Here is a 22,513-nt window from a genome sequence, read left to right on the forward strand (position 1 = left end):
AAACACGCCGCCAACAACACATGGCCTACCGTCCCGCGTTCCCACAGGTGTCCAGATGAAAACGGTACCTCACGTGTTGGTGCACCTACCTGGGCGCCGAGGGGAAAGCCTAAAACACAGGTAACCCCAAGTCTGTTTCAACACCTGAATTTGACACTTTCTCCAGACAAGCACAACATACAAATATGGGCCTCGGGTGTCCAAGGCGCCAAGGAAAACAGGGAACCCCATTCATTTCCGAAAAGAAAACACCCAGTGGGAATCCGCAGAGGTATGATCTGGGCAAATCGGCCCAGAATGTATTACCCAGACACCCCTGCAAAGTCCAAAATGTGGGGAAAAAACGCATTTTCCGCACATTTCACTCAGCGCACCCATCGAAACATGTCCCCAACAACACATGGCCTACCGTGCCGCGTTCCCAAAGGTGTCCTGATGAAAACGGTACCTCACATGTGTGGGTGCACCTACCTGGGCTCCAAGGGGAAAGCCTAAAACACAGGTAACCCCAAGTCTGTTTCAACACCTGAATTTGACACTTTCTCCAGACAAGCACAACATACAAATATGGGCCTCGGGTGTCCAAGCCACCAAGGATAATAAGGAACCCCATACATTTCCGAAAAGAGGACACCCGTGGGAATCCGCAGAGGTATGATTTGTGCAAATCGGCTCCGAATGTATTACCCAGACACCCCCACAAAGTCCGAAATTTGGGAAAAAAATGCATTTTCCTCACATTTCACTCGGCGCACCCATCGAAACACGCCGCCACCAACACATGGCATACAGTCCCGTGTTCCCACAGGTGTCCCAAAGAAAACGGTACCTGACATGTGCGGGTGCACCTACCTGGGCGCCAAGGGGAAAGACTAAAACACAGGTAACCCCAAGTCTGTTTCGACACCTGAATTTGACACTTTCTCCAGACAAGCACAACATACAGATATGGGCCTCGGGTGTCCAAGCCACCAAGAATAACAGGGAACCCCATGCATTTCCAAAAAGCGGACACCGTGGGAATCCGCAGAGTTATGATTTGCGCAAATTGGCCCAGAATTTATTACCCAGACATCCCTGCAAAGTCTGAAATGTGGGAAAAAAATGCATTTTCCGCACATTTCACTCAGCCCTCACATCGAAACACGCGGCCAACAACACATGGCCTACCTTCCCGCGTTCCCAAGGTGTCCCGATGAAAACGGTACCTCACATGTGTGGGTGCGCCAACCTGGGAGCCAAGGGGAAAGCCTAAAACACAGGTAACCCCAAGTCTGTTTCGACACCTGAATTTGTCACTTTCTCCAGACAAGCACAACATACAGCTATGGGCCTTGGGTGTCCAAGCCACCAAGGAAAACCCATGCATTTCCGAAAAGAGGACACCCGTGGGAATCCACAGAGTTATGATTTGCACAAATCGGCCCAGAATGTATTACCGAGACACCCCTGCAAAGTCCGAAATGTGGGGAAAAAAACGAATTTTCTGCACATTTCACTCGGCGCACCCATCGAAACACGCCGCCAACAACACATGGCCTACCGTCCCGCGTTCCCACAGGTGTCCAGATGAAAACGGTACCTCACGTGTGGGTGCACCTACCTGGGCGCCGAGGGGAAAGCCTAAAACACAGGTAACCCCAAGTTTGTTTCAACACCTGAATTTGACACTTTCTCCAGACAAGCACAACATACAGATATGGGCCTCGGGTGTCCAAGCCACCAAGGAAAACAGGGAACCCCATGCATTTCCGAAAAGAGGACACCCGTGGGAATCCGCAGAGGTATGATTTGCGCAATTCGGTCCAGAATGTATTACCCAGACACGCCCGCAAAGTCCGAAATGTGGGAAAAAAACGAATTTTCTGCACATTTCACTCGGCGCACCCATCGAAACACGCCGCCAACAACACATGGCCTACCGTCCCGCGTTCCCACAGGTGTCCAGATGAAAACGGTACCTCACGTGTTGGTGCACCTACCTGGGCGCCGAGGGGAAAGCCTAAAACACAGGTAACCCCAAGTCTGTTTCAACACCTGAATTTGACACTTTCTCCAGACAAGCACAACATACAGATATGGGCCTCGGGTGTCCAAGGCACCAAGGAAAACAGGGAACCCCATTCATTTCCGAAAAGAAAACACCCAGTGGGAATCCGCAGAGGTATGATCTGGGCAAATCGGCCCAGAATGTATTACCCAGACACCCCCGCAAAGTCCAAAATGTGGGGAAAAAAACAAATTTTCCGCACATTTCACTCGGCGCACCCTTCGAAACACGCCGCCAACAACACATGGCCTACCGTCTCGCATTCCCACAGGTGTCCCGATGAAAACGGTACCTCACATGTGTGGGTGCACCTACCTGGGCGCCAAGCGGAAAGCCTAAAACACAGGTAACCCCAAGTCTGTTTCGACACCTGAATTTGACACTTTCTCCAGACAAGCACAACATACAGATATGGGCCTCGGGTGTCCAAGCCACCAAGGAAAACAGGGAACGCCATGCATTTCCAAAAAGAGGACACCCGTGGGAATCCGTAGAGGTATGATTTGCGCAAATCGGCCCAGAATTTATTACCCAGACATCCCTGCAAAGTCCGAAATGTGGGAAAAAAATGCATTTTCTGCACATTTCACTCGGCGCGCCCATCGAAACACGCGGCCAACAACACATAGCCTACCGTCCCGTGTTCCCACAGGTGTCCCGATGAAAACGGTACCTCACATGTGTGAGTGCACCCACCTGGGCGCCAAGGGCGAAGCCTAAAACACAGGTAACCCCAAGTCAGTTTCGACACCAGAATTTGACACTTTCTCCAGACAAGCACAACATACAGCTATGGGCCTCGGGTGTCCAAGCCACCAAGGAAAACAGGGAACCCCATGCATTTCCGAAAAGAAGACACCCGTGGGAATCCGCAGAGGTATCATTTGCGCAAATCGGTCCAGAATTTATTAACCAGACAACCCCGCAAAGTCTAAAATGTGGGGGAAAAAACGCATTTACCGCACATTTCCCTCGGTGCACCCATCGAAACACGCCGCCAACAACACATGGCCTACCGTCCCGCGTTCCCATCGGTGTCCCGATGAAAACGGTACCTCACATGTGTGGGTGCAACTAACTGGGCGCCAAGGGGAAAGCCTAAGACACAGGTAACCCCAATTCTGTTTCGACACCTGAATTTAACACTTTCTCCAGACAAGCACAACATACAGATATGGGACTCGGGTGTCCAAGCCACCAAGGAAAACAGGGAACCCCATGCATTTCCGAAAAGAGGACACCCGTGGGAATCCGCACAGGTATGGTTTGCGCGAATAAGACCAGAATTTATTACCCAGACGCCCCCGCAAAATCTGAAATGTGGGGAAAAAAACGCATTTTCCACACATTTCACTCGCCGCACCTATCGAAACACGCCGCCAACAACACATGGCCTACCGTACCGCATTCCCACGGGTGTCCTGATGAAAACAGTACCTGACATGTGTGGGTGCACCTACCTGGGCGCCATGGGGAAAGCCTAAAACACAGGTAACCCCAAGTCTGTTTTCACACCTGAATTTCACACTTTCTCCAGACAAGCGCAACATACAGATATGGGCCTCGGGTGTCCAAGCCACCAATGAAAACAAGGAACCCCATGCATTTCCGAAAAAGAGGACACCCGTGCGAATGCGCAGAGGTATGATTTGCGTAAATCGGCAAAGAATTTATTACCCAGACACCCCCCCAAAGTCTGAAATGTGGGAAATAAAACGCATTTTCCGCACATTCCACTCAGTGCACCCATAGAAACATGCCGCCAAAACACATGGCCTACCGTCCCGCCTTCCCACAGGTGTCCCGATGAAAACGGTACCTCACATGTGTGGGTGCAACTAACTGGGCGCCAAAGGAAAAGCCGAAAACACAGGTAACCCCAAGTCTGTTTCGACACCTGAATTTGACACTTTCTCCAGACAAGCACAACATACAGATATGGGCCTCGGGTGTCCAAGCCACCAAGGAAAACAGGGAACCCCATGCATTTCCGAAAAGAGGACACCCGTGGGAATCCGCAGAGGTATGATTTGCGCAAATCGGACGAGAATTTATTACCCAGACGCCCCCGCAAAATCTGAAATGTGGGGAAGAAAACGCATTTTCCACACATTTCACTCGCAGCACCTATCGAAACACGCCGCCAACAACACATGGCCTACCGTACCGCGTTCCCACGGGTGTCCCGATGAAAACAGTACCTGACATGTGTGGGTGCACCTACCTGGGCGCCATGGGGAAAGCCTAACACACAGGTAACCCCAAGTCAGTTTTCACACCTGAATTTCACACTTTCTCCAGACAAGCGCAACATACAGATATGGGCCTCGGGTGTCCAAGCCACCGAGGAAAACAGGGAACCCCATGTATTTCCGAAAAGAGGACACCCGTGGGAATCCGCAGAGGTATAATTTGTGCAAATCGGCCCCGAATTTATTACCCAGACACCCCCGCAAAGTCCGAAATGTGGGGGGAAAAAACGCATTTTCCACACATTTCACTCGGTGCACCCATCGAAACACGCCGCCAACAACACATGGCCTACCGTCCCGCGTTCCTACCCGTGTCCTGGTGAAAACGGTATCTCACATGTGTGGGTGCAACTAACTGGGCGCCAAAGGGAAAGCCGAAAACACAGGTAACCCCAAGTCTGTTTCGACACCTGAATTTGACACTTTCTCCAGACAAGCACAACATACAGATATGGGCCTCGGGTGTCCAAGCCACCAATGAAAACAGGGAACCCCATGCATTTCCGAAAAGAGGACACCCGTGGGAATGCGCAGAGGTATGATTTGTGCAAATCGGCCCAGAATTTATTACCCAGACACCCCCGCAAAGTCTGAAATGTGGGAAATAAAACGCATTTTCCGCACATTCCACTTGGCGCACCCATAGAAACATGCCGCTAAAACACATGGCCTACCGTCCCGCCTTCCCACAGGTGTCCCGATGAAAACGGTACCTCACATGTGTGGGTGCACCTACCTGGGCGCCAAGGGGAAAGCCTAAAACACAGGTAACCCCAAGTCTGTTTCGACACCTGAATTTGACACTTTCTCCAGACAAGCACAACATACAGATATGGGACTCGGGTGTCCAAGCCACCAAGGAAAACAGGGAACCCCATGCATTTCCGAAAAGAGGACACCCGTGGGAATCCGCACAGGTATGGTTTGCGCGAATAAGACCAGAATTTATTACCCAGACGCCCCCGCAAAATCTGAAATGTGGGGAAAAAAACGCATTTTCCACACATTTCACTCGCCGCACCTATCGAAACACGCCGCCAACAACACATGGCCTACCGTACCGCGTTCCCACGGGTGTCCCGATGAAAACAGTACCTGACATGTGTGGGTGCACCTACCTGGGCGCCATGGGGAAAGCCTAAAACACAGGTAACCCCAAGTCTGTTTTCACACCTGAATTTCACACTTTCTCCAGACAAGCGCAACATACAGATATGGGCCTCGGGTGTCCAAGCCACCAATGAAAACAGGGAACCCCATGCATTTCCGAAAAGAGGACACCCGTCCGAATGCGCAGAGGTATGATTTGCGTAAATCGGCAAAGAATTTATTACCCAGACACCCCCCCAAAGTCTGAAATGTGGGAAATAAAACGCATTTTCCGCACATTCCACTCAGCGCACCCATAGAAACACGCCGCCAAAACACATGGCCTACCGTCCCGCCTTCCCACAGGTGTCCCGATGAAAACGGTACCTCACATGTGTGGGTGCACCTAACTGGGCGCCAAAGGAAAAGCCGAAAACACAGGTAACCCCAAGTCTGTTTCGACACCTGAATTTGACACTTTCTCCAGACAAGCACAACATAAAGATATATGGGCCTCGGGTGTCCAAGCCACCAAGGAAAACGGGCAACCCCATGCATTTCCGAAAAGAGGACACCCGTGGGAATCCGCAGAGGTATGATTTGCGCAAATCGGACGAGAATTTATTACCCAGACGCCCCCGCAAAATCTGAAATGTGGGGAAAAAAACGCATTTTCCACACATTTCACTCGCCGCACCTATCGAAACACGCCGCCAACAACACATGGCCTACCGTACCGCTTCCTACCCGTGTCCCGATGAAAACGGTACCTCACATGTGTGGGTGCAACTAACTGGGCGCCAAAGGGAAAGCCTAAAACACAGGTAACCCCAAGTCTGTTTTCACACCTGAATTTCACACTTTCTCCAGACAAGCGCAACATACAGATATGGGCCTCGGGTGTCCAAGCCACCGAGGAAAACAGGGAACCCCATGTATTTCCGAAAAGAGGACACCCGTGGGAATCCGCAGAGGTATAATTTGTGCAAATCGGCCCCGAATTTATTACCCAGACACCCCCGCAAAGTCCAAAATGTGGGGGGAAAAAACGCATTTTCCGCACATTTCACTCGGTGCACCCATCGAAACACGCCGCCAACAACACATGGCCTACCGTCCCGCGTTCCTACCCGTGTCCCAATGAAAGCGGTACCTCACATGTGTGGGTGCAACTAACTGGGCGCCAAAGGGAAAGCCGAAAACACAGGTAACCCCAAGTCTGTTTCGACACCTGAATTTGACACTTTCTCCAGACAAGCACAACATACAGATATGGGCCTCGGGTGTCCAAGCCACCAAGGAAAACAAGGAACCCCATGCATTTCCGAAAAGAGGACACCCGTGTGAATCCACACAGGTATGGTTTGCGCAAATCAGACCAGAATTTATTACACAGACACCCTTGCAAAGTCCGAAATATGGGGAAAAAAATGCATTTTCCGCACATTTCACTCAGCGCACCCATCGAAATACGCCGCCAACAACACATGGCCTACCGTCCCGCGTTCCCACAGGTGTCCCGATGAAAACGGTACCTCACATATGTGGGTACACCTACCTGGGTGCCAAGGGGAAAGCCTAAAACATAGGTAACCCCAAGTCTGTTTCGACACCTGAATTTGACACTTTCTCCAGACAAGCACAACATACAGATATCGGCCTTGGGTGTCCAAGCCACCAATGAAAACAGGGAACCCCATGCATTTCCGAAAAGAGGACACCCGTGGGAATGCGCAGAGGTATGATTTGTGCAAATCGGCCCAGAATTTATTACCCAGACACCCCCGCAAAGTCTGAAATGTGGGAAATAAAACGCATTTTCCGCACATTCCACTCGGTGCACCCATAGAAACATGCCGCCAAAACACATGGCCTACCGTCCCGCCTTCCCACAGCTGTCCCGATGAAAACGGTACCTCACATGTGTGGGTGCACCTACCTGGGCGCCAAGGGGAAAGCCTAAAACACAGGAAACCCCAAGTCTGTTTCAACACCTGAATTTGACACTTTCTCCAGACAAGCACAACATACAGATATGGGCCTCGGGTGTCCAAGCCACCAAGGAAAACAGGGAACCCCATGCATTTCCGAAAAGAGGACACCCGTGGGAATCCGCAGAGGTATGATTTGCGCAAATCGGCCCAGAATGTATTACCCAGACACCCCTGCAAAGTCCGAAATGTGGGGAAAAAAACGCATTTCCCACACATTTCACTCGGCGCACCCATCGAAACACGCCGCCAACAACACATGGCCTACCGTCCCGCGTTCCCACAGGTGTCCCGATGAAAACGGTACCTCACGTGTGGGTGCACCTACCTGGGCGCCGAGGGGAAAGCCTAAAACACAGATAACCCCAAGTCTGTTTCGATACCTGAATTTGACACTTTCTCCAAACAAGCACAACATACAGATATGGCCCTCGGGTGTCCAAGCCACCAAGGAAAACAAGGAACCCCATGCATTTCCGAAAAGAGGACACCTGTGGGAATGCGCAGAGGTATGATTTGCGCAAATCGGACCAGAATTTATTACACAGACACCCTTGCAAAGTCTGAAATGTGGGAAATAAAATGCATTTTCCTCACATTTCACTCGGCGCACCCATAGAAACATACCGCCAACAACACATGGCCTACCGTTCCGCGTTCCCACAGGTGTCCCGAAGAAAACGGTACCTGACATGTGTGGGTGCACCTACCTGGACGCCAAGGGGAAAGCCTAAAACACAGGTAACCCCAAGTCTGTTTCGACACCTGAATTTGACACTTTCTCCAGACAAGCACAACATACAGATATGGGCCTCGGGTGTCCAAGCCACTGTTAGGAAAGATTTCGTAATTGTAGGTAATTTTCCTTCCATGTGGCAACCCCTAAACTTTTTGCTGTTGTTTTTCACCTTGTTCTTGACTTTGCCAGAGAAGTGCAGCCTTCTGCCACACTCCTCTGGGCTTTCGCTCCTTTCTTATGGGGAAACTGACATGCCCTTAAGACAGTCAGTACCGGGGAACGCTGTTTTCCGTAGTTTCTTTTATCATGTTGCGGCTTTCGTGCAACATGACACAAGAGGGCACTGTAAGCTAAGTTACAGCTCTCTTGGGTCTCTAGCCTTCTACAGGCCCTAGATACTCGTTTAGGATTGTATCTGATCGGTGCAAGTGATTCAGGGACGGGAATGGTGGCAGCGATCGTTTCTTGTGTTTTGAGCTCCTTTTGGCGTTCTAAGCGCGTTTCTCGCGCTTAACCCAAAATGGTGGCCTGGCTCCCAAAATGGCCAGACCACGAGGCTCCTTTGTCCTGTCCACTGACCGTCTTGCTCCCTTCACCTTCTACAGGTCGAGCCGACCCAGGGCCTTCCTTATTTGGGCATGTACTTTCCCGCGAAACATGGATGCTTTCGCGGGCTTCTACATGTCTTTTGTGTGCCTCCAGGATGTGGGCTGGGATGTCTGGTCCCAATACACATCCTGGGTGCCAGAGAGTCTAGGGTGGTGTGAATGCCTGGGACCACCGTGGTCCATGATTGGTCCACGAATGGTATGAGTGTTGATGAGCGGATCTCCCATTGGGTCCCCTCCGTTTTGGCGCGAAGGGAACCGTGGATAAGAGGGGGCTGGAAACACCACTACCATGTCGATCTCCTGAGTTCTCACGAACGAAGGAATACAGGAGCCAAGTATCCTGCAACCAAGAGGCTGGACCGAGGAATCGCTGGTGACCCGCTGAAGGACTTCTCCTCTGCACTGCTGTCGCCTTGTGAAACCCTTTTCACCTTTGATCGAACCAGAAGGCCTGTACTGGTACTTCGACCCTTGGAATAGCGGGAACAGCTATTCTCGGCATCTTCACCATCTCCTGCCAGTAAGCCTTCGGAAGCGTCTCTGGGCCATCCAGTTGACTGACCAGCTTACACGGGAGTCTTGCTCTGTAACCGCCGCCAGGTTGTGTAGTATTTCGAGTCCTTGTCACTCTCACACGCTTCGTACACTTGGCGTTCCCAGGTCTGAAGTGAGTAGTGTACATTTGGCTCAGATACACACGGCCGCTCCGTTGCCCTGCTGTGGTAACAAACTGTGCGGGTTTCTTCGATTGGGACGTCTTTTTACTCGACACGACGACGAGGCTTTCCCTGCTCTTCTGAACCTGCCAGCTGCTGAAACTGACGCGGAGAAGCCTGGGTCTGCTTGCATCGGGGACCGGTGAGTAGCATAGCTAGGATCTGGTCGCCCTCCTGCAGGAGCCCATTGCTTTTCCCCGCTGTGTCAAACAGCACCCTTTTCCGTACTCGCGCTCTGCTTCTGCCCACTGTGGAGGCTGCGCTTGAGTCGCAGAACTTGTTCTTCTTCTTTTGTGCACTAAACTGAACTGCCTGATTTCCCTCGAAGAGCTTCTCCTTTTGCCCGTTGGCACCAGCGTGTGCAGGTACTTTTGAGCACAAGGCTCCACTCTTCGCAGGGCTCGGACTTCCATCTAGTTAGGTGCCTCTGAAGGCGAACTGGGTCTAAGCATTATTTCGCACTGCCTGTCTTCCTTCCCTTTTAGGTGGACTACCCATTTCGTGCATCTAACGCTTGAGACTGTCGTATTTGTATATATATTGTGTTGATATGGTATGTGTTGGTTTACTATCGTTATATTGTGATTTTCTCGCTACGGTCATTGTTTTAAAGGCCTTGGAATAAATGTGTATATATTTTTAATATAACAACTGTTTGGAGTAGTTTGTAAGTGATCTTGCTTTGTGTGCTCATTGCGGGCTTTCAGTCACCCTCACCCCTCTTGAGACCTAGTCTTGACCGCCGCGATCGCTACCTTGATTGGTCTGGCTCGTCCAGAGGTTACCCTGTTCCAAGTAATTAGGTTGGCCTTCTGAACTTCTGCGCCACCAGGACAGAGTTCAGAAATCCGTCTTAACAAATTGGTGTACAGCGGTGGGATACGACTGAAGGTATCCAGTGTTGCGCACGAACTAAGGCATTTCAGGTTATTCCAACCAGGACACGTAGTGAATTGTTGTAGTATAACTTTAAAAAGGCCATAGTCCTATCTAACGGTATGGAAACAAATACCTTGTTAACTTTAAATGCTTCCAAATCAGAAACATTGAAAAAGATGTGTGCGGAGAGAGGTGTTTCCTCTCAAGGCACGAAATTGGAAATGATCCAAAGAATCGTGGCGTGGCAAGAAGCGCAGCTTGACGCTATAACTTCTGAGGACAGTGCGGAAGGTGGTGGGGCTGCTCTCACTGGTAGAACCGACGGTTCTGCCGCTGCACTGATCCATCGCGACCACGAGGACAGGGAGGACGAGATGTCTAATGTTTCCTCTGCCAGTGCTGATGGGGAGGCTATGCTTGAATTCAAGAAGCAAGAGCTGCGGTTTAGGCAGCAGGAGCTTGAATTCAGCATAGCCAAACTAAAAATCGAACAGGCAGAAAAACAAAAAGACAGGGATCACCAGTTGGAACTGGCCAAGCTTCAGTTTGCAAATTGTTCCAAGGGTCCTGGACATGGGTCTGGGGCCTCCTCTCATCCACGGTTTCCGAAAGATCTGCTCAGTGTGTACGAAGAAAGGAATGACATTATGGACTGGCTGAATGCGTTTGAGTATGCATGCGAAGTTCAACAAGTTGACAATGCTGATAAGATTGCCTGGTTACTCAGCAGACTGCCCCATTCTGGCTGTAGTGCCATTATGGAAATGTCGAAGGCTGAGCGAGCTGATTTCGCAATGTTAAAGCAAACTCTCATTTTAAAGTTTGGGAAGACTCCGGCCCAATATTTGAAACGTTTCAGAGAGTATAAGAAAAAGGAAGGTGGTACTTGGGTATCTTATGTCACTGAATCCTTGAAAAACTTAACTGGCTGGGTCGAAGGTTATAAGGTTTCTACCTTCGAAGGCATGATAAATCTTGTCATGCTGGAACACATTTTTGCATCTTCTTCCCCGGAGCTTAAGCAGCATTTGGCCGATTCGAAGGAGATAGATCCTAAGAAGCTGGCCATTGCAGCAGACTTATGGGTGTCACATCGAGTGTCCCATAAGGACAAAACTCATCCTGGTAAGCAGGAGGAAGGGAAAAAGTCCAAAGATATGGAGGGTGGAGAATCTGCTAAATCTTCTTCTCATAAGGGCCACAAAAAGAAAAATAAGGGTAAGACACAAGAGAACTCGCAGGGTAGTGGAGGTCAGCCTCCGAAACAGAACTCTGGTTACAATAAGCCTCCCTATGTAAACAGACCCAATGGATCTTGTTTTGCTTGTGGAGCAACTGACCACGTGAAGGGGGATCCCCGGTGTAAGGTTAGACCTTTGGGGGTCCACTCCGCTAATCTGGCCTTCTCCTCCTACGAGGAAGAAGAGATTACAGGAGCATCCTTCTCCTCAGACTCATTTCCCAGCGGGATAGAGGCTGAGGTAGTTTTAGTTTCCCTGGGTTCCTGGGAGCCTAAAGTCGCAAAGGCTTATGCTAGGATTCCGGATAATACCAAGCACTACTTTAAAGACAGTGTGCTGATCAATGGAGTAGATACTCCAGCTCTTAGGGATAGTGGGTGCAGTCGCACTGTAGTGGATTCTACGTTGGTAGACTCAGAGGAAGTTGCCAGAGCTACTCTGATGCCCCCTAAGTTGGCTGACGGCCCACTCCGTATGTTCCCAGTAATACCTGTAAATCTTACTTTAAATGGTACAGCAGTCAGGATTCCAGTGAGCATTCAGAGAAACGTCCCGGGAAAGGTATTGTTAGGTAATGATCTCAGAGCTTTAGGGCTCGTAGGAGACACTGCCGAAAGACCCTACACACGGTCTCAAGCACGGGCAGCATTGGCCAAGACCAATACGCCGCCCCAGCCGAAGGGGAAACCCAAGGCGAAAGGAGTCGACAAGTCAAGACGAGGGAAAGAGAATATTCCCCCGAGCTCGCCTGCAACAGCGGTGGAGGAAGTTGGTCAATCGCCCGGGCCTGACGAGGAGGTGGCGATGCCTGAAGTATTTGACCCCAACGATCATCCTGAACTAAAAGACTTGTTAGTTGAAGGAGGTCCTGATAGGGACGAATTCAGTAAAGGCCAACGTGAGTGCCCATCTCTGGAAGGCCTAAGGAGACAGGCCTGCTCCCAGCTTTAGGGTGAACCTCCTGGGACGCATAGGATTTATTGGGAAGGTGGACTCCTGTATAGTGAGCCCACAGAGTCTACAGAAGGAGACCATAGGAGGTTGGTGGTTCCCCTTGCTGTTAGGCCCTTCCTCCTGCAGTTGGCGCATGAAGTTCCCCTTGCTGGTCACCTTGGTATGAAGAGGACCAAGCAAAGGTTATCCATGCACTTCTACTGGCCCAAGATGGGGGTGCAAGTAGAAAGTCACTGCAGGAGTTGTGCCTCCTGACAGTTGTCTGGTAAGGTTGGCGCGACAATCCAAGCTCCGTTGGTACCGCTCCCAGTTGTGGGGGTACCATTTGAAAGGGTAGGGATCGACATCGTTGGTCCCCTTGACCCGCAAACATCCTCGGGCAATAGGTTTATCCTGGTGCTGGTCGACCATGCAACCAGATATCCTGAGGCCATCCCATTGAAAACTGTAACTGCCAAGTCAGTTGCAAAAGCTTTACTTGGCATATTTACTAGGGTTGGCTTCCCTAAAGAAGTTGTGTCGGATCGTGGCAGCAACTTTATGTCGAAGTATATGCAGGCTATGTGGAAAGAATGTGGGGTCACCTACAAGTTCTCTTCTGCATACCACCCCCAGACCAATGGTCTGGTGGAACGTTTCAACACAACGTTAAAGAGCATGATTGGGGCTCTGGAGGAACCTCAGAGAAGAAAATGGGATCTTCTTTTACCATGCTTACTGTTTGCCTACCGAGAGGTACCACAGGAGGGTGTTGGCTTCAGCCCCTTCGAACTTCTGTTCGGTCATCCCGTACGGGGACCCTTAGCCATCGTCAAAGAGGGATGGGAGATGCCCACTCCCCCTGTTACTACCAACGTAGTTGATTATGTGCTAGGGCTCAGAAAACGGATGGTACTTCTGATGGGCTTGGCTAGTGATAAATTGAAGGCAGGACAAGCGCTGGTGAAACATTGGTACGACCAGAAAGCTTCCCTCATCAACTTTACACCTGGTCAGCAAGTCCTGATCATGAATCCCATAAGGCCTAAAGCTTTACAGGACAAATGGTCAGGCCCTTACACAGTGGTGGAGCCCCTGGGTGAGGTTAACTATTTAGTGGACCTTGGAAGGCCTGGACAGGCTCCAAAAGTGTTTCACGTGAATAGGCTGAAGGCTTTCGTCCCAAGAGTCGAAATCGCAGCACTGCTACTGGCTTCAGATGTTGAGGAAGAGGAGTCTGAACCTCTCCCCGACCTGTTCCAAAGCGGTCCTTCAGATAGCTCCTTTGAGGGTGTCCGAGTGGCCCCTCACCTGACTTCTGATCAGCAGGCTGAGGTGAAAAGTTTGCTTAGGCAGTTTTCCCCCCTGTTTTCACAGTCGCCTGGTTTGACACCTTGGTGCAAACATAACATTGACACAGGAGACAGTGTACCTACCAAAAGTAGGGGATACAGGATGTCAGACAAAGTACGGTCTTATATTAAGACCGAGGTCAACAAGATGTTAGACCTTGGGGTGATTGAACCCTCTAGTAGTCCTTGGTCCAGCCCTGTGGTTTTGGTTCCAAAGGCAGGCACTTCTGAATTGAGGTTCTGCGTGGATTACAGGGCTCTGAATGCTGTCACCAAGACAGATGCACACCCCTTGCCTCGAACAGATGAGCTGGTGGATACTTTGGGTGCCTCCAAGTACCTCAGCAGGTGTGACCTCACTGCTGGCTATTGGCAAATAGCTTTAGCAGAACATGCCAAGGAGAAGACAGCATTTTCTACTCCTGACGGCCTTTACCAATTCCGGGTAATGCCGTTCGGGTTGAAGAATGCACCTGGCACTTTCCAGAGGCTTGTGAATCATGTGTTGAATGGGTTGGACGAATTCTGTCTTGCATATCTGGACGATATAGCAGTTTTCAGTGCCACCTGGGAAGACCATGTGAAACACCTCGGGATTGTGCTCCAGGCTCTTCAGAAAGCACACCTGACCATAAAGGCTAGTAAATGCCAGATTGGACAAGGCTCAGTGGTTTACCTTGGACATGAAGTAGGTGGAGGGAGGATACAGCCTCTTCCCAGTAAAGTACAAGCAGTACAAGACTGGCCTACCCCCACTACGCAAACCCAAGTGAGAGCCTTCTTAGGACTCACGGGGTATTACCGCAATTTTGTGGCAGACTATGGCACCATAGCTGCCCCTCTGACTGCCCTCACAACTCCGAAGAAACCCAAGAAGGTAACTTGGACCGACGAGTGTGAGAAGGCCTTCAATGGCTTAAAAGACTCCTTGTGCCAGGCCCCTGTCCTCAGGGCCCCTGATTATCAAAGACCTTTTATCGTGCAGACGGACGCCTCTGACACTGGGATAGGAGCTGTACTATCACAAGTAGATGAGAAGGGTAAGGAACACCCTATTGGTTTTATTAGCCGCCAGCTTAAGGACAGAGAGCTCAGATGGTCCACGGTAGAGAAAGAATGTTTCTCTGTTATGTGGGCCCTAAGGAAGCTGAGGCCCTACCTCTATGGGACCCACTTCACTGTGCAAACTGACCATAAGCCCTTAAAGTGGCTAATGAACATGAAGGGGGAGAATCCAAAGTTGCTTAGGTGGTCCATAAGTCTACAAGGCTTCGACTTCACTATTGAGCATAGGCCAGGTGTCCAACATAGCAATACTGATGGGTTGTCCAGAATGTTTAACCGACCTGAACAAGAGACTCATCCAGGGGTGGATTAGTTCCCCCTGTCCATAGTCTGGGAGGGGCGAGTGTTAGGAAAGATTTCGTAATTGTAGGTAATTTTCCTTCCATGTGGCAACCCCTAAACTTTTTGCTGTTGTTTTTCACCTTGTTCTTGACTTTGCCAGAGAAGTGCAGCCTTCTGCCGCACTCCTCTGGGCTTTCGCTCCTTTCTTATGGGGAAACTGACATGCCCTTAAGACAGTCAGTACCGGGGAACGCTGTTTTCCGTGGTTTCTTTTATCATGTTGCGGCTTTCGTGCAACATGACACAAGAGGGCACTGTAAGCTAAGTTACAGCTCTCTTGGGTCTCTAGCCTTCTACAGGCCCTAGATACTCGTTTAGGATTGTATCTGATCGGTGCAAGTGATTCAGGGACGGGAATGGTGGCAGCGATCGTTTCTTGTGTTTTGAGCTCCTTTTGGCGTTCTAAGCGCGTTTCTCGCGCTTAACCCAAAATGGTGGCCTGGCTCCCAAAATGGCCAGACCACGAGGCTCCTTTGTCCTGTCCGCTGACCGTCTTGCTCCCTTCACCTTCCCCAGGTCGAGCCGACCCGGGGCCTTCCTTATTTGGGCATGTACTTTCCCGCGAAACATGGATGCTTTCGCGGGCTTCTACATGTCTTTTGTGTGCCTCCAGGATGTGGGCTGGGATGTCTGGTCCCAATACACATCCTGGGTGCCAGAGAGTCTAGGGTGGTGTGAATGCCTGGGACCACCGTGGTCCATGATTGGTCCACGAATGGTGTGAGTGTTGATGAGCGGATCTCCCATTGGGTCCCCTCCGTTTTGGCGCGAAGGGAACCGTGGCTAAGAGGGGGCTGGAAACACCACTACCATGTCGATCTCCTGAGTTCTCACGAACGAAGGAATACAGGAGCCAAGTATCCTGCAACCAAGAGGCTGGACCGAGGAATCGCTGGTGACCCGCTGAAGGACTTCTCCTCTGCACTGCTGTCGCCTTGTGAAACCCTTTTCACCTTTGATCGAACCAGAAGGCCTGTACTGGTACTTCGACCCTTGGAATAGCGGGAACAGCTATTCTCGGCATCTTCACCATCTCCTGCCAGTAAGCCTTCGGAAGCGTCTCTGGGCCATCCAGTTGACTGACCAGCTTACACGGGAGTCTTGCTCTGTAACCGCCGCCAGGTTGTGTAGTATTTCGAGTCCTTGTCACTCTCACACGCTTCGTACACTTGGCGTTCCCAGGTCTGAAGTGAGTAGTGTACATTTGGCTCAGATACACACGGCCGCTCCGTTGCCCTGCTGTGGTAACAAACTGTGCGGGTTTCTTCGATTGGGACGTCTTTTTACTCGACACGACGACGAGGCTTTCCCTGCTCTTCTGAACCTGCCAGCTGCTGAAACTGACGCGGAGAAGCCTGGGTCTGCTTGCATCGGGGACCGGTGAGTAGCATAGCTAGGATCTGGTCGCCCTCCTGCAGGAGCCCATTGCTTTTCCCCGCTGTGTCAAACAGCATCCTTTTCCGTACTCGCGCTCTGCTTCTGCCCACTGTGGAGGCTGCGCTTGAGTCGCGGAACTTGTTCTTCTTCTTTTGTGCACTAAACTGAACTGCCTGATTTCCCTCGAAGAGCTTCTCCTTTTGCCCGTTGGCACCAGCGTGTGCAGGTACTTTTGAGCACAAGGCTCCACTCTTCGCAGGGCTCGGACTTCCATCTAGTTAGGTGCCTCTGAAGGCGAACTGGGTCTAAGCATTATTTCGCACTGCCTATCTTCCTTCCCTTTTAGGTGGACTACCCATTTCGTGCATCTAACGCTTGAGACTGTCGTATTTGTATATATATTGTGTTGATATGGTATGTTTTGGTTTACTATCGTTATATTGTGATTTTCTCGCTACGGTCATTGTTTTAAAGGCCTTGGAATAAATGTGTATATATTTTTAATATAACAACTGTTTGGAGTAGTTTGTAAGTGATCTTGCTTTGTGTGCTCATTGCGGGCTTTCAGTCACCCTCACCCCTCTTGAGACCTAGTCTTGACCGCCGCGATCGCTACCTTGATTGGTCTGGCTCGTCCAGAGGTTACCCTGTTCCAAGTAATTAGGTTGGCCTTCTGAACTTCTGCGCCACCAGGACAGAGTTCAGAAATCCGTCTTAACAGCCACCAAGAATAACAGGGAACCCCATGCATTTCCAAAAAGCGGACACCGTGGGAATCCGCAGAGTTATGATTTGCGCAAATTGGCCCAGAATGTATTACCCAGACATCCCTGCAAATTCTGAAATGTGGGAATAAAACGCATTTTCCGCACATTTCACTCGGCGCTCCCATCGAAACACGCGGCCAACAACACATGGCCTACCTTCCCGCGTTCCCACAGGTGTCCCGATGAAAACGGTACCTCACATCTGTGGGTGCACCTACCTGGGAGCCAAGGGGAAAGCCTAAAACACAGGTAACCCCAAGTCTGTTTCGACACCTGAATTTGACACTTTCTCCAGACAAGCACAACATACAGATATGGGCCTCGGGTGTCCAAGCCACCAAGGAAAATAAGGAACCCCATACATTTCCGAAAAGAGGACACCCGTGGGAATCCGCAGAGGTATGATTTGTGCAAATCGGCTCAGAATTTATTACCCAGACACCCCCACAAAGTCCGAAATTTGGGAAAAAAACGCATTTTCCTCACATTTCACTCGGCGCACCCATCGAAACACGCCGCCAACAACACATGGCATACAGTCCCGTGTTCCCACAGGTGTCCCAAAGAAAACGGTACCTGACATGTGCGGGTGCACCTACCTGGGCGCCAAGGGGAAAGCCTAAAACACAGGTATTCCCAATTCTGTTTCGACACCTGAATTTGACACTTTCTCCAGACAAGCACAACATACAGATATGGGCCTCGGGTGTCCAAGCCACCAAGGAAAACAGGGAACCCCATGCATTTCCGGAAAGAGGACACCCCTGGGAATCCGCAGAGGTATGATTTGCGCAAATCGGCCCAGAATGTGTTACCGAGACACCCCTGCAAAGTCCGAAATGTGGAGAAAAAAAACGCATTTTCCGCACATTTCACTCGGTGCACCCATCGAAACACACCGCCAACAACACATGGCCTATCGTCCCGCATTCCCACAGGTGTCCCGATGAAAACGGTACCTCACATGTGTGGGTGCACCAACCTGGGCTCCAAGGGGAAAGCCTAAAACACAGGTAACCCCAAGTCTGTTTCAACTCCTGAATTTGACACTTTCTCCAGACAAGCGCAACATACAGATATGGGCCTCGGGTGTCCAAGCCACCGAGGAAAACAGGGAACCCCATGTATTTCCGAAAAGAGGACACCCGTGGGAATCCGCAGAGGTATAATTTGTGCAAATCGGCCCCGAATTTATTACCCAGACACCCCCGCAAAGTCCGAAATGTGGGGGGAAAAAACGCATTTTCCACACATTTCACTCGGTGCACCCATCGAAACACGCCGCCAACAACACATGGCCTACCGTCCCGCGTTCCTACCCGTGTCCTGGTGAAAACGGTATCTCACATGTGTGGGTGCAACTAACTGGGCGCCAAAGGGAAAGCCGAAAACACAGGTAACCCCAAGTCTGTTTCGACACCTGAATTTGACACTTTCTCCAGACAAGCACAACATACAGATATGGGCCTCGGGTGTCCAAGACACCAATGAAAACAGGGAACCCCATGCATTTCCGAAAAGAGGACACCTGTGGGAATGCGCAGAGGTATGATTTGTGCAAATCGGCCCAGAATTTATTACCCAGACACCCCCGCAAAGTCTGAAATGTGGGAAATAAAACGCATTTTCCGCACATTCCACTCGGCGCACCCATAGAAACATGCCGCTAAAACACATGGCCTACCGTCCCGCCTTCCCACAGGTGTCCCGATGAAAACGGTACCTCACATGTGTGGGTGCACCTACCTGGGCGCCAAGGGGAAAGCCTAAAACACAGGTAACCCCAAGTCTGTTTCGACACCTGAATTTGACACTTTCTCCAGACAAGCACAACATACAGATATGGGACTCGGGTGTCCAAGCCACCAAGGAAAACAGGGAACCCCATGCATTTCCGAAAAGAGGACACCCGTGGGAATCCGCACAGGTATGGTTTGCGCGAATAAGACCAGAATTTATTACCCAGACGCCCCCGCAAAATCTGAAATGTGGGGAAAAAAACGCATTTTCCACACATTTCACTCGCCGCACCTATCGAAACACGCCGCCAACAACACATGGCCTACCGTACCGCATTCCCACGGGTGTCCCGATGAAAACAGTACCTGACATGTGTGGGTGCACCTACCTGGGCGCCATGGGGAAAGCCTAAAACACAGGTAACCCCAAGTCTGTTTTCACACCTGAATTTCACACTTTCTCCAGACAAGCGCAACATACAGATATGGGCCTCGGGTGTCCAAGCCACCAATGAAAACAGGGAACCCCATGCATTTCCGAAAAAGAGGACACCCGTGCGAATGCGCAGAGGTATGATTTGCGTAAATCGGCAAAGAATTTATTACCCAGACACCCCCCCAAAGTCTGAAATGTGGGAAATAAAACGCATTTTCCGCACATTCCACTCAGTGCACCCATAGAAACACGCCGCCAAAACACATGGCCTACCGTCCCGCCTTCCCACAGGTGTCCCGATGAAAACGGTACCTCACATGTGTGGGTGCAACTAACTGGGCGCCAAAGGAAAAGCCGAAAACACAGGTAACCCCAAGTCTGTTTCGACACCTGAATTTGACACTTTCTCCAGACAAGCACAACATACAGATATGGGCCTCGGGTGTCCAAGCCACCAAGGAAAACAGGGAACCCCATGCATTTCCGAAAAGAGGACACCCGTGGGAATCCGCAGAGGTATGATTTGCACAGATCGGACGAGAATTTATTACCCAGACGCCCCCGCAAAATCTGAAATGTGGGGAAGAAAACGCATTTTCCACACATTTCACTCGCCGCACCTATCGAAACACGCCGCCAACAACACATGGCCTACCGTACCGCGTTCCCACGGGTGTCCCGATGAAAACAGTACCTGACATGTGTGGGTGCACCTACCTGGGCGCCATGGGGAAAGCCTAAAACACAGGTAACCCCAAGTCAGTTTTCACACCTGAATTTCACACTTTCTCCAGACAAGCGCAACATACAGATATGGGCCTCGGGTGTCCAAGCCACCGAGGAAAACAGGGAACCCCATGTATTTCCGAAAAGAGGACACCCGTGGGAATCCGCAGAGGTATAATTTGTGCAAATCGGCCCCGAATTTATTACCCAGACACCCCCGCAAAGTCCGAAATGTGGGGGGAAAAAACGCATTTTCCACACATTTCACTCGGTGCACCCATCGAAACACGCCGCCAACAACACATGGCCTACCGTCCCGCGTTCCTACCCGTGTCCTGGTGAAAACGGTATCTCACATGTGTGGGTGCAACTAACTGGGCGCCAAAGGGAAAGCCGAAAACACAGGTAACCCCAAGTCTGTTTCGACACCTGAATTTGACACTTTCTCCAGACAAGCACAACATACAGATATGGGCCTCGGGTGTCCAAGCCACCAATGAAAACAGGGAACCCCATGCATTTCCGAAAAGAGGACACCCGTGGGAATGCGCAGAGGTATGATTTGTGCAAATCGGCCCAGAATTTATTACCCAGACACCCCCGCAAAGTCTGAAATGTGGGAAATAAAACGCATTTTCCGCACATTCCACTCGGCGCACCCATAGAAACATGCCGCTAAAACACATGGCCTACCGTCCCGCCTTCCCACAGGTGTCCCGATGAAAACGGTACCTCACATGTGTGGGTGCACCTACCTGGGCGCCAAGGGGAAAGCCTAAAACACAGGTAACCCCAAGTCTGTTTCGACACCTGAATTTGACACTTTCTACAGACAAGCACAACGTACAGATATGGGCCTCGGGTGTCCAACCCACCAAGGAAAACAGGGAACCCCATGCATTTCCGAAAAGAGGACACCAGTGGGAATCCGCAGAGGTATGATCTGGGCAAATCGGCCCAGAATGTATTACCCAGACACCCCCACAAAGTCCGAAATGTAGGGGAATAAAATGCATTTTCCGCACATTTGACTCGGCGCACCCATCGAAAAACGCCGCCAACAACACATGGCCTACCGTCCCCACAAGTGTCCTGATGAAAATGGTACCTCACACGTGTGGGTGCACCTATCTGGGCGTCAAGGGGAAACCCTAAAACACAGGTAACCCCAAGTCTGTTTCGACACCTGAATTTGACACTTTCTCCAGACAAGCACAACATACAGATATGGGCCTCGGGTGTCCAAGCCACCAGGAAAACAGGGAACCCCATGCATTTCCGGAAAGAGGACACCCCTGGGAATCCGCAGAGGTATGATTTGCCTAAATCGGCCCAGAATTTATTACCGAGACACCCCTGCAAAGTCCGAAATGTGGGAAAAAAAACGCATTTTCCGCACATTTCACTCGGCGCACCCATCGAAACACGCCGCCAACAACACATGGCCTACCGTCCCGCGTTTCCACAGGTGTCCCAATGAAAACGGTACCTCACACGTGTGGGTGCACCTACCTGGGTGCCAAGGGGAAAGCCTAAAACACTGGTAACCGCAAGTCTGTTTCGACACCTGAATTTGACACTTTCTCCAAACAAGCACAACATACAGATATGGGCCTCGGGTGTCCAATCCACCAAGGAAAACAAGTAACCCCATGCATTTCTGGAAAGAGGACACCCCAGGGAATCCGCAGAGGTATGATCTGCGCAAATCGGCCCCGAATTTATTACCCAGACACCCCTGCAAAGTCCGAAATGTGTGGAAAAAACACATTTTCCGCACATTTCACTCAGCGCACCCATCGAAACACACCGCCAACAACACATGGCTTACCATCCCGCGTTCCCACAGGTGTCCCGATGAAAACGGTACCACACATGTGTGGGTGCACCTACCTGGGCGCCGAGGGGAAGCCTAAAACACAGGTAACCTCAAGTCTGTTTCGACACCTGAATTTGACACTTTCTCCAGACAAGCACAACATACAGATATGGGTCTCGGGTGTCCAAGCCATCAAGCAAAACAGGGAACCCCTTGCATTTCTGAAAAGAGGACACCCGTGGGAATCCGCAGAGGTATGATGTGCGCAAATCGGCCCAGAATTTATTACCCAGACACCCCCACAAAGTCCGAAATGTAGGGGAATAAAATGCATTTTCCGCACATTTGACTCGGCACACCCATCGAAACACGCCGCCAACAACACATGG

Source organism: Ambystoma mexicanum, chromosome 6p, assembly GCF_040938575.1.
Source record: "Ambystoma mexicanum isolate Mex_15411 chromosome 6p, UKY_AmexF1_1, whole genome shotgun sequence".
Lineage (NCBI taxonomy): Eukaryota > Metazoa > Chordata > Amphibia > Caudata > Ambystomatidae > Ambystoma > Ambystoma mexicanum.